The following is an 11299-nucleotide window of genomic DNA, read 5'->3' as shown; positions in this document are numbered from 1 at the left end:
GCTTCTACTTGAGAAGGTTCCTGCTGAACCACCTCGTGCTCATCAGTGGCCTCCCCTTGCAATCCACCAACAGGTTCTACCACATCTTCACTTTGATGCTCACTTATCACAAGTGCATCTACATTTTCACTTAAGGTAGGTGTTACTCCCACATTTTCTACTAGGGGTTCCACCACCTGAGATGTAACAGTGGTATATGGCATAGGAGTATAATAATCATGTCTTATGGGTAACGGCTCATAGGTTAGAATCTCCTCAAGATCAATTTTCCTAGCCTCAGTGTATCCAGTTTCCTCTAAGAAGATAGCATGCCTTGTCTCCACAAACTTAGTGGTACGCTTAGGACAATAAAAGCGGTACCCCTTTGACGTTTCCGGATATCCAATAAAATAGTAGCTTTCGGTCTTCGGATCTAATTTCCCAAGTTGTGGATTAAAAATCTTTGCTTCAGCTGCACAACGCCATAAATGTAAATAATTCATGCTGGGCTTCCTACCAGTCCAAAGTTCATAAGGAGTCTTAGGGATTGACTTATTAGGAACATGATTATTAATGTGTGCGGTAGTCTTTAAAGCTTCCATCCACAAACTCACTGGCATCGTAGAGTTGTTGAGCATGATACGCACCATGTTCATAAGGGTGCGATTTCTTCTCTCAGCAACACCATTTTGCTGAGGCTCACCGGGAGTGGAATACTGAGCTGCTATACCATTATCTTGGAGAAATCTGGCAAAGGGTCACAAAATTTGTCCATATGTGGAGTGTTTTCCATAATACTCTCCTCCCCTGTCTGATCTTACCACTTTGATCTTTAAGTCATGCTGATTTTTTACTTTAGCTTTAAAGATTTTAAACTTATCAAGTGCTTCAGACTTTTCGTTTATGGGATAGATGTATCCATAGCGGGAGAAATCATCAGTGAAGGTAATGAAATAATTATAACCATCCATTAATCTTACATTAAATGGACTGCATATATCAGTATGAATTATTTCTAATAATCCTGAACTGTGCTTAGCTCCATCCTTTTTAATTTGTTTTGCAAATTTTCCCTTAATGCAGTCAATGCATTGATCTAAGTCAGAAAAATCTAATTTTGGAAATATCTCTTCTCTAATGAGACGCTCCATCATCCCCTTCGAAATGTGGCCTAAGCAAAAGTGCCACAATTTCGACGAAGTCTCAATGTTTCTCTTTCGCTTATGGTTGACATCGCTTACATTCATCATAGGGGAATTAACGCTTAGAGGCAACAAGTAAAACTTATCATGTAAAGGGGCATGATCAATAATCTTGTTCTCAAAACTTATTACACACTTGCTGTTCCCAAAGTTGCAGGAATAACCATCACAATCTACTGATGAAATAGAAATCAAGTTTCTCTTAAGTGATGATACATAAAGAACATTATTTAAATGAAGCCTGAAGCTACTGCTAAGTTCTAATGTGAGATCTCCAACAGCCTCAACTTCAGCTTCAACTCCATTTGTAACTTTAACGGCGCGAGTCCCCTTTATTATAGTCCGCATGCCACGTAATCCCTGTGAGGAATTAGTAATATGAATGGTTGCCCTAAAATCAATCCACCATGTACTTAATGGAAAATCAATATAAAGGGACTCATCGACTGTAGAAATGAAGTCATCATTACCATTTTTGATGCACCATTCCTTGAACTGAGCACAATGCTTCTTAATATGTCCAAAATTCTTGCAGTGATGGCATTTAGGACCCTTAGATGAGGATGACCCATCATTCTTAGGAGGAGGTTGATAAGACTTCTTAATTTTCTTAAAAGGGACGATTTGCTTATTTTTGCCCTTATTTACCTCGTGCCTGATGAGGTTGGCAAAATCACCCTTCTCTGATCTAAGCCTTTCTTCCTCCTGAGAACACTTCGCGATGAGTGTGGGAATATCCCATTTCGCGTCACTGCCATTATAGTTTATCTTAAATGGTTCAAACACTGAGGGCAGCGAAAGCATGATGTGGTGAAGCAGTGTCTCATCATTAAGGGGGCAATTCAAGTCGTTGAGCTTATCCCTTAGGTCAACGAGGCTCATGATGTGCTCCCTTACACTGCCTTGCCCATCATACTTAGTGTTCAATAACTTAGTCAGGAGGGTGCTAGCATTAGCTTTACTGGAGCTTTTGAAGTACTCCTCAACCTTCTCCATAAAATGTTTAGCACTTTTGGGATTTTTCTCAATAGCTCCCCTTATTGCCAGGTTTATGGTCTGCTCCATGATCATTAGGGCCACCCTGTCTGATCGCTCCCATCACTCCTTTTCCTTCTCATAGGCAGCAATGCTCTCAGGAAGGGTTGTATCATTATCCTCTTGAGCAGTAGGAGCAACAGGATGATTCTTCCTCATGGAGTAGTCCCAATCCATAATGCATAGGACCAACCCAATCTGGTTCTTCCAGTTGGTGAAGTTGTCTCCCCTAAGCTTCTCTATGCTATTGACATAGCTTATGACACTTAATGGAGTCAAGTCTGAATAAATGAAAAAAATTCAATTAGCAATGATGACAATAATAAATAATGAATTTAATCTGCGTTGGCAACTTTGCATCACCATTGGGCAGAAGCAAAACATAATTAAAATAACATGAAATAATTTTGCATCACTGTTGGGTAGAAGCAAAATACTTAAAACTTAAATAAAATAACATGAAGCAAAATAACTTAAAACTTAAATAAAACACTTATGCACACCAAATTAATATCAATGTTGGTTAGAAATTAATTGCATGCCTTAATAAATAATTCTGAAATAAATTTCACGTTGGTTCAATTTAATCAGAACATTATTTAGTTTAACTATGTGCAACTTAGACACTTGTTATCATAGTTAAACAACTTATAATAAAACAAATGGGAGAAACAGTGGACTGTGCTCAATCTAAAAACCAGCCCAACTTCAACTTTTAGCCCGCAACCGGCCCACGTGCGCACATAGCAACTCAACACTACTCGGCCAACTTAAGGCCCAAGCCTGCTCAGCATCCGCTCATCCGAAACCGCGGTGCAAACCTGCCCGCCGGCCTTTCGCACAGCGCTCACGGCCTGCTTGGGCACAGCTAACGGCCCAGTGCGACTTCGCAAGGCCAGCCCGAGACGGCCCAGTTCTGTTTAGCGCATTGGCCTGCAAGAGGCGCGGCCAACGGCCCGTGCGAGCGGCCTGAGCGCGCACGGCGGCCTGCGCCTCCTCACGGCCAATGGCCAGCGGCCTGAGTGCGCTAGCGCCTGCGAGCGGAGCAAAATGGTCCAGCGCGCGTTGCGCAGGAACAAAATGGCGAGCGCGCGGCCTCCCCTGAAACCCTAATCATTTTCCCTTCCCCTCAGCCGCAGCCTTTCCCGCAGCCGCTCCCCTTGTTCTCCCTCTGCGCCGCCGCTTTCTTCTACAGCGCCGCTGATGGCCACCTGCCCGCCGCCCTTGCCAAGTCCGCCGCGGGCCCTCTCGCCGGCGCCGGCGTGCGACCGAGTCGCGTGCGGCTCCGTCGAGGGGCTCTGCCGCGGGCTTCATGGCGGGCGCGCGCTCTCAAGGCACGGTGGTGATCCGGCGGTTCCGGCGCCGGCCGCTGTCCGCCATTAGCCAAACAACGTCGCCGGTGTCTTGCGCCACCGCGAGCCGTCTCCCTGCCACCGCGCGCGACGGAGTCACGCGTGGGTCCGTGGAGGGGCTTCGCCCGAGGTGCTCTTATGGCGACCACGCACGGCGACACTGATGCCACGCGAGGCCATCAACAGAGGTAGATCTCCTAACTTTGCTTATGACCTTTTCTGATTTGGGGACTTGGGGAAATTCGGGACTTTCTTTGCTTATGACCTGTTCGTTTCGATTTCCCCTCCTTCTAATTGCTTATGCACATGTCGAAGTACTTAATTGTGCGGATTTGGGGATAACAGTGGGGAAAATTGGGAACGAACCGATGAACCCTAACCCTGATTACTCAATTAACATGAATTAGGACTCAATTAGGATCTGATCTAGTAGCTTAGGCATGTAATTAGGCTAACTGAGATCTAATTCGGTCTAATCTTGACTTAACAGATCAAGTTAACGAACTAAAACTTGAGCATTAACATGTAACCGAAGAAGATTAGGCCTAATAGCATAGCAGTTCGTACTAGAATGCTACTGTGTAGATCAAAAACATATAAAACCAGTACAATGCGACTCAATTGCACACTAAGATTCAATCTACACTGCCTTAGGGTCCATGTCTAGATGCAATTGGCTTAACTGATACCAAATGTAGGAATCTACATTACTTAACTTAATCTAAACAGGATCTTTAGCATCTAAAACATGAACACCACTTAATACAAGGCTAGAAACACAACCAGCAGCGATGTTGTTCGATGAACCAGCCATAGGAGTCGTGGACGAGGCTGGGAATCCCGCTGCCGATGGCTCCAGCGCCGCCAGGGATCGGGACGGCAATATCGGGGGCGTGCGTGGGTTTTGTGTCTGTTGGACTGCCTCAAAACCCTGCCGGGCCCCCTTTTATTGTGGCGCTGGGCGATCTGGGGCCGCAACCACAAGTTGGTTGCGCCTCCGATCAAGGCGCGGGGTAGAGGTCGCTAGTCCGAGAGGCCCTGGGCGTTTTTCCTTATCCCTTCTTTTTCTCGGCCCTTTTGACCACCTCTGAATATTTTCAACAGTCGGTACAAGTCGTTGCAAGGATGAATCATTGGTCGGTATAGAGTTGTGTCGACCCTAGCTATAATAAGTCGTTACAAGTGGCGTCAGTATAATCTATACTGACCAACAGTCCGATGCACGCTATAGAAATAACGACCAACAATCCAACGAGATTTATTCAACTGAACACAACATACATACATACATACATACATACATACATATATATATATATATATATATATATATATATATATATATATATATATATGTATATGTATATGTATATGTATATGTGTATGTGTATATGTTTTATATGAAATTGCCTGAAAATTGTTCTACCATGAGTGCATACACAGGCATCACAATATACATCAGAGTGGGAACATATTGCATCGATTTGAAAAGCATGTATCATTGATATTAAGGGGGTATTTGGATACGAGGTGCTAAACTTTAACAGTGTCACATCGGATGTTCGGATGCTAATTAGGAGGACTAAACATGAGCTAATTATAAAACTAATTGCAGAACCTTGTGCTAATTCGCGAGACGAATCTATTAAGCCTAATTAATCCATCATTAGCAAATGTTTACTGTAACACCACATTGTCAAATCATGGACTAATTAGGCTTAATAGATTCGTCTCGCGAATTATACTCTATCTGTGCAATTAGTTTTGTAATTAGCTTATATTTAATACTCCTAATTAGGATCCAAACATCCGATGTGATAGGTGTTAAACTTTAACAGGGTGTTCCCAAACACCTCCTAAGTCATCCAAACATGATATTAAGTCATGCTAGTAGTCCGACCAACAATGTCACATTGTGCATCAAACTCAAGCTAGCAGAGTGCCAACCATGACAGTCACAGCTCCACAGATCGGCACCTGCTGCTCGTGTTCGTCAAGCTCCAGGTGCAACGTTCCACCCCTTGACCAAGGGAAGGCAAATATTGGGCTTGTTAGCATGCTGAGAAGGAAAGGAATGCAGCATAAAAGGATCACCTCCAACACCAAGCAGGGTGTCGGGGACCAGAACGAATCGGCGGCGGTGAGGTCACGCTCGAGGCGAGCATCTGCTCGAGGCTAGCTTAGGCTAGATTACCTTCCTCTTCCCCTTCCTTTCTCCTTTCATGTACCCTGTAATCTGCTACCGCTGGTCCAATTTCTGAATCGAGTGGTTAGGTTTATGACATGTACGCCTTCACACACTTGATCCTGCAGCCACGAGGCCTCTTCATTGTTAGATATAGGTTACTTGATGAGTCAAAATGTTTGCCTTTACTTTCAGCATGTCGTACCTCGTTATTCGTTAATGCCAACATTTGGGGCGAACAATAAGGTGATGAAATCAACTTGAGATCCAATTGGAGCTGGCCCTGTGATGATCAATTGATCATTGCCCTTTCGCACATTTGTGAGTCTCAACAAAGTTAGGATAGAGACGTGTTACCTCTTCTCCCGACGAGAGTTGAATCTGATCGTGACAGAGAGGACGCACAGTACATTTCCGTCAGTTCCGTTGATCATGTCCCGTGTTTCTCCAGGTACCTTGAACTGATCACCAGGGGCATAGCCAGGGGGGCAAGTCCCCCTCCATACTATTTTTTTTGAAAAATTTAATACAGTTGCCCCTAAACAAGATTCAATTTTGAGTTTCACTGCTGATTGATTTTCCATTTACTTTCTTGGACTCAGAATTGAGTTGTTAACTAACTGAGGAAAAGGTGCTAAGCTAGTAGAGAGAAGCAAAGGTTACCATGAGGTCGCCAATTGTGGAGGTCCTGCACATGTTGATGACGGGATATTTAATTAATTGCCACCGTAAGAAATGGCGCTCCTTCGAAAACCACTTTTAGAATTCTATCCACATTTTTACCACCGGAGAGAAGATTTAGTTACACATTTGCCATTTTGGCCTCCATGGCGCGCCATGTCACGGTTCCATGCTGGACGTTGCTCGCGAAAACACCGTCGTGACCCCAACAACTCCTCGCCCGATGAGATGAGCAACAACGCCGCCGTGACCGCTCCCGTGTTCCGCCAGCCACCATTGACACCCTGACACCCCACAGTGAGGACCCCCTTCCCAGCCCTCTCCGCTCAAGATGAATACAAAAATGAGCTTGCCGAAGTTAGTAGATGGCCGTGCGTGTGTTGGAGTAGCTAACGGCTAGGGCGGCCGGAACACCCAACCTTAGCCAAAGCACGCCGCGGCCATGGCCGCCGATGGGGACGACCTTGCTGGATCTGTGCGCTGGGGATAGGAGCAAGAGAAGGAGATGTGCACGCTCGCGTAGATGCTCTAGGGCTAGTTGGGTTCAGGTTTTGGCCGCCGGCTGGAGTAATCGCGCCGGGCAAGGCGTCATACGGTGAGGTGGAACTGCGCGAGCGAGCGGATGGCACCGAAGACGTCAACGGAGAGGAGCGTGCAGAGGCAGCCCGTCTCCAGGTTTGGGCGCAGGAGGTCGAGCATGCTTCCCCGAGCCACGGCAATCTCCTACGTCAACGCGGACCCGGACGCCGCCGACTTCTTCGCGTCGCGCCCGCTGAAGCTGCTGATGACGGCGCACACCGCCCCTGTTGTGGGGGAGGGTGGCGGCGGGCAGCAAGTCCTTCAGTGGTGCCTGGTGGGCAGGGGCAGGGGCACCGGGTCTTTTTGCGAGCGGAGTCCAGCGTGGAACCGTGACATGGCGCGCCATGGAGGCCAAAATAGCGAACGTGTAACTAAATTTTCTCTCCGGTGGAAAAAATGTAGATGGAATTCTAAAAGTGATTTTAGAAGGAGCGCTGTTTCTTACGGTAGCAATTAATTAAATATCCGTGGATGACGGATGCGCCTTTCAGGGTGTCGGCCAGTCGGGCAACACCAGCACATCGCCGGAGGTGCATTCCTCAACTGACGCCATGGGGAAGTCCAGCTCGATGGAGAATCCGCCGCGATCAACTCCATGAGTAGCAGAGTCTTGGGCTCGATTACGGGCCTTCACCTGCCACCTCGCCGGAGGTGCATTCCTCAACTGACGCCATGGGGAAGTCCAGCTCGATGGAGAATCCGCCGCGATCAACTCCATGAGTAGCAGAGTCTTGGGCTCGATTACGGGCCTTCACCTGCCACCTCGCCGTCAGGACCAACCCTGACACGATGACGAACTCGATGGCACCAGTACTGCCGTTTCCGCCGCCGCCGCCGCCGCCGGTGAGCAGGAAGCGCCAGTACTGCCAGAGCGACAAATAACCTACAGCAGACTGTCTCCAGGTGAACTACAACAACGGAGATGTGGAATGGTGCGAATGGACCTCGGTCACCGTGGTGAACCACCGGATATGATGTGGAAGCGCGGCGTCGCCGTGCCTCTCTCGGCGGCGCCGGGGGCGAGGAAAGCCGTGACCGGCGAGTTGATCTGAACTCGGCTGCATGCCACGGCTAGCATCCGCTTCCGGTCGACGTCGTGGACGCGCGCGCCGGAGCCGGCGCCGTCGGGCAGGCACACGGCTGCCGGGTTGGCGCGGAACGGCGCGTCCGGGAACGCGTCGACCTGCCAACTTACGTACGCATGCACATCGGAACGGTGAGCAACGGCCGGTCGGTGCTGTACAGGCACAACCAACTAACGAGCTGCGCGCGCGGCAGCTGGTTGAATAGTTGAATTTGACAGCGTACCGGTGCGACACGTTCGATGTCGGCATGGATGCGACGCGGCGGAAATGAGAATCGCGATGCTGACACTTTGCAAGGTCGCGCCGATGGCGGGCACGCAACCGAGAGCTGCGCCCACGGCGGCGCTGTGATCGTCGACGTCGACCTCAGCAAGTGCCCAGCCATGGGACTTTCCAGGTCAGTACTAACAAAAGCACTAGCTGCTCATCAACCAAGTTACTTGATGTCTTCTTTTCGACATTCATTAATCTGCAATTTCAATTGTTTAAGGTTTCAGTTCAGATTCTCTATTCCCTCTCTCCAGAAAAAAAAAAAGAGCGACATAAAGAGAAACAGTCTAGCTATGGAAGAGCGGAAATTTAAAAAACTAAAAAGTCACAAAAACATTGATTTCGCCCGGACTCGAACCGGAGACCTTCAGTGTGTTAGACTGACGTGATAACCAACTACACCACGAAATCTTATTGTTGTAAGTGTCAACTCTTTACTTATTTAATGTTGTTCACGGGAATCTGTAGTATATTTTCAACCTGTGCGACCGCAGGTACGTGACAAGGCAGCGCACCAACCGGATACTGGAACTGGAAGGCCACCAGCAGCAAGGACCGCACCGTCGTCGCCGGCACTGGTGGGGACGCCACGGTGGTGATAGGGATGCGCAAGACGCTCGTGTTCCATTGCAAAGAAGACGAACATCGCGCAGAGGGCCCACCTGCAATGGCTGTGGAGTGTAGCCGTGTAGGTTTGCCCATTTATTTATCCTCCCGCTAAGGGTCTATGCCCTGGGCTGTCCATCCGTGTCGCGCAGCCCAGCTCTATCGACACGGCACGGCTCGGCCCGCTCGGCCTCATCCGGCGGAGCACGTCTCCGAGCTCTATGGGGGAGAGATACGGCGGAGCCGCGGAGGCCCACCACCGGACTGCCCGTTCAGAAACTAAAGTAGTGGTCCATGGCAATCGGGTAAGGTTTTGAGATTTCGCTTTTCGCATCGCTTGCCTTTTTCCTGTTGTACTGAGAAGCTGTCTTGAAAACATAGTTATAAGTAAAATTGTGTGAATGCATTATAAATTTTTAAATGAAAAAGAATTTTTTTTAAAAAAAAGAAAAACCTAGTGCCGCCGATCGGGAGCGCGCTTATCAGCGGCACCCTCGGCCACACGAACATGCAGACATTAGTAGAGTCCAAAACTAGGAACCTTGCACACAGATTCATCAACCACCGTTACCAGCTTTTGGAACGCAAGTGCAAACTCCTTGACAAAAGCTCTCGATCCATCACTCGTTTCTACAAATACATGCATCTATCGCCATCCATGTGTGGCCCTAACGCTGATTACATGAGCGAATTCAACGGTTTTCATTCACAGGACTGTTCATCGCTGTCTATATAAAACTCCATGGAGTAGCACATTGTCATGTTTGATGGACAGCTAACGATATGAATCCAGAATCCATACGTTCGCCAATGATTTGGCGCGATTCCTCCCCATTATTGGCGAATCGATCCGAATCGCAGTAGGATGTCAACCAAAACTTCGCCACCATTGGCTCATCGCCACTGACGGAGAAATTAGATTGGGTAGTACACACCGTTTGTAATTTTTTTTTGTCATCAGGGGGAGGTGTTACTTGATTCTGGAGGCTGCTTACCTTGCCAACATATCCGATCAAATATAATACTTTTTGGTTACAGGATTGGACGCTAGCTTCTCTCTTTTCGTTTCGTAAATTATGCCACGGTCTGAAAAAGTATCGGATTTTAGAACGTATGTTCATGTGTTGTTCAAAGACTTTAAGGTTGGTTTTTGCATGTTTGAAGTGGTGGAGACATTATTTGGATTGGTTTATTGCTATTTTGGATAAGGGTGCGAATTGAGTCACTGCCAACACTTTTAAGTTCAACTAGGTGATTCCCCGCGCGTTGCCGCGGGATTTGAGAGAGCTTTTCGATAAACTATGAACCAATGTGGTTGTTTAATTGCTCACATAAATGGTGCACTCGTAGAGATTACATTAAAAGTCATGTGAGCGACCTCTTGGATAAAAATCATAGACTTTTGAGTTACTCATTGGTTAATTAATGGATGACATGTATCTAATGGATAGAAAATATGCACGAAGTTGATCGGATGGTTACAATAATCAAGATGATGTGGCTGTTTGAGAGAAGAGAGAAATAATAATAAATACTTCTTAGTGGTTTGCTTCTATATAATATATATAGACACGTGGTTTGCTTCTATATAATATATATAGATATGATATTTAGATAAACTTTCCTTGAGCTCATTCATTGCTTGGACATATCTATTGTGTATCTTATTAAGAGAACTGATAAAAAAGTTAAGAAAAAATGGTTTGTATCCCATCCTAATTGAAACTAAATTAGTAATATGGGTTTGTATTCCATCCTAATTGAAACTAAATTAGTAATATTGCAGCTGATTTGTCACTAAAACAAAGTAGTGATATTATTTGTACTATTTGTTGTTTTTCTATTGAAAAACTATTTATGAGGCATTAATAAAAAGCAAGTAAATAATTAAGAACCCTTAGTGGATTGTAGACGGTTTATGAGGCATTAATGAAAAGGCAAGTAAATAATTAAGAACCCTTAGTGAATTGTACAGTCAGGATGTGAAGCTTTTTAAATCGGACGGTGCAAATAATTAAGGTGATGTGGCTGCACCACATACGAGAGAATTAGCAATCAATGCATCTGAGGTGCTTCTATATATTATATATAGATTAACTAGCAAGATGACCCGCACAAATAGCGCGGCTAGCTAGAATTTTTTATACTAACATTTGAGCTTTTTTTACTTGAAAATAAATGTATGCAAATATTTTTGTTTAGTCATGTCATTGCAATTGTTTTCTCGTAATGACCCAGGCCAAGGTATCATCTAGGGTTGCCGTATCCATTTTGAAACATGGGTTTAGGAGAAAAGGAATACTTTTGGGTAGAAACATATTTTGT

General features: G+C 46.1%; 1 non-coding gene across 1 annotated transcript; it reads right to left on the bottom strand.

The window, feature by feature from the left end:
* Nucleotides 1–8705: 8705 nt before the first annotated feature.
* Nucleotides 8706–8779, bottom strand: TRNAV-AAC. Its single transcript has one exon. It is a non-coding gene; the product is annotated as a tRNA-Val (tRNA).
* Between the last annotated feature and the right edge of the window lie 2520 nt (nt 8780–11299).

Source organism: Setaria italica, chromosome V (genome assembly GCF_000263155.2).
Source record: "Setaria italica strain Yugu1 chromosome V, Setaria_italica_v2.0, whole genome shotgun sequence".
NCBI lineage: Eukaryota > Viridiplantae > Streptophyta > Magnoliopsida > Poales > Poaceae > Setaria > Setaria italica.
The sequence above is the reverse complement of the archived record's forward strand: the minus strand, read 5'-3'. Positions and strand labels throughout refer to the sequence as shown.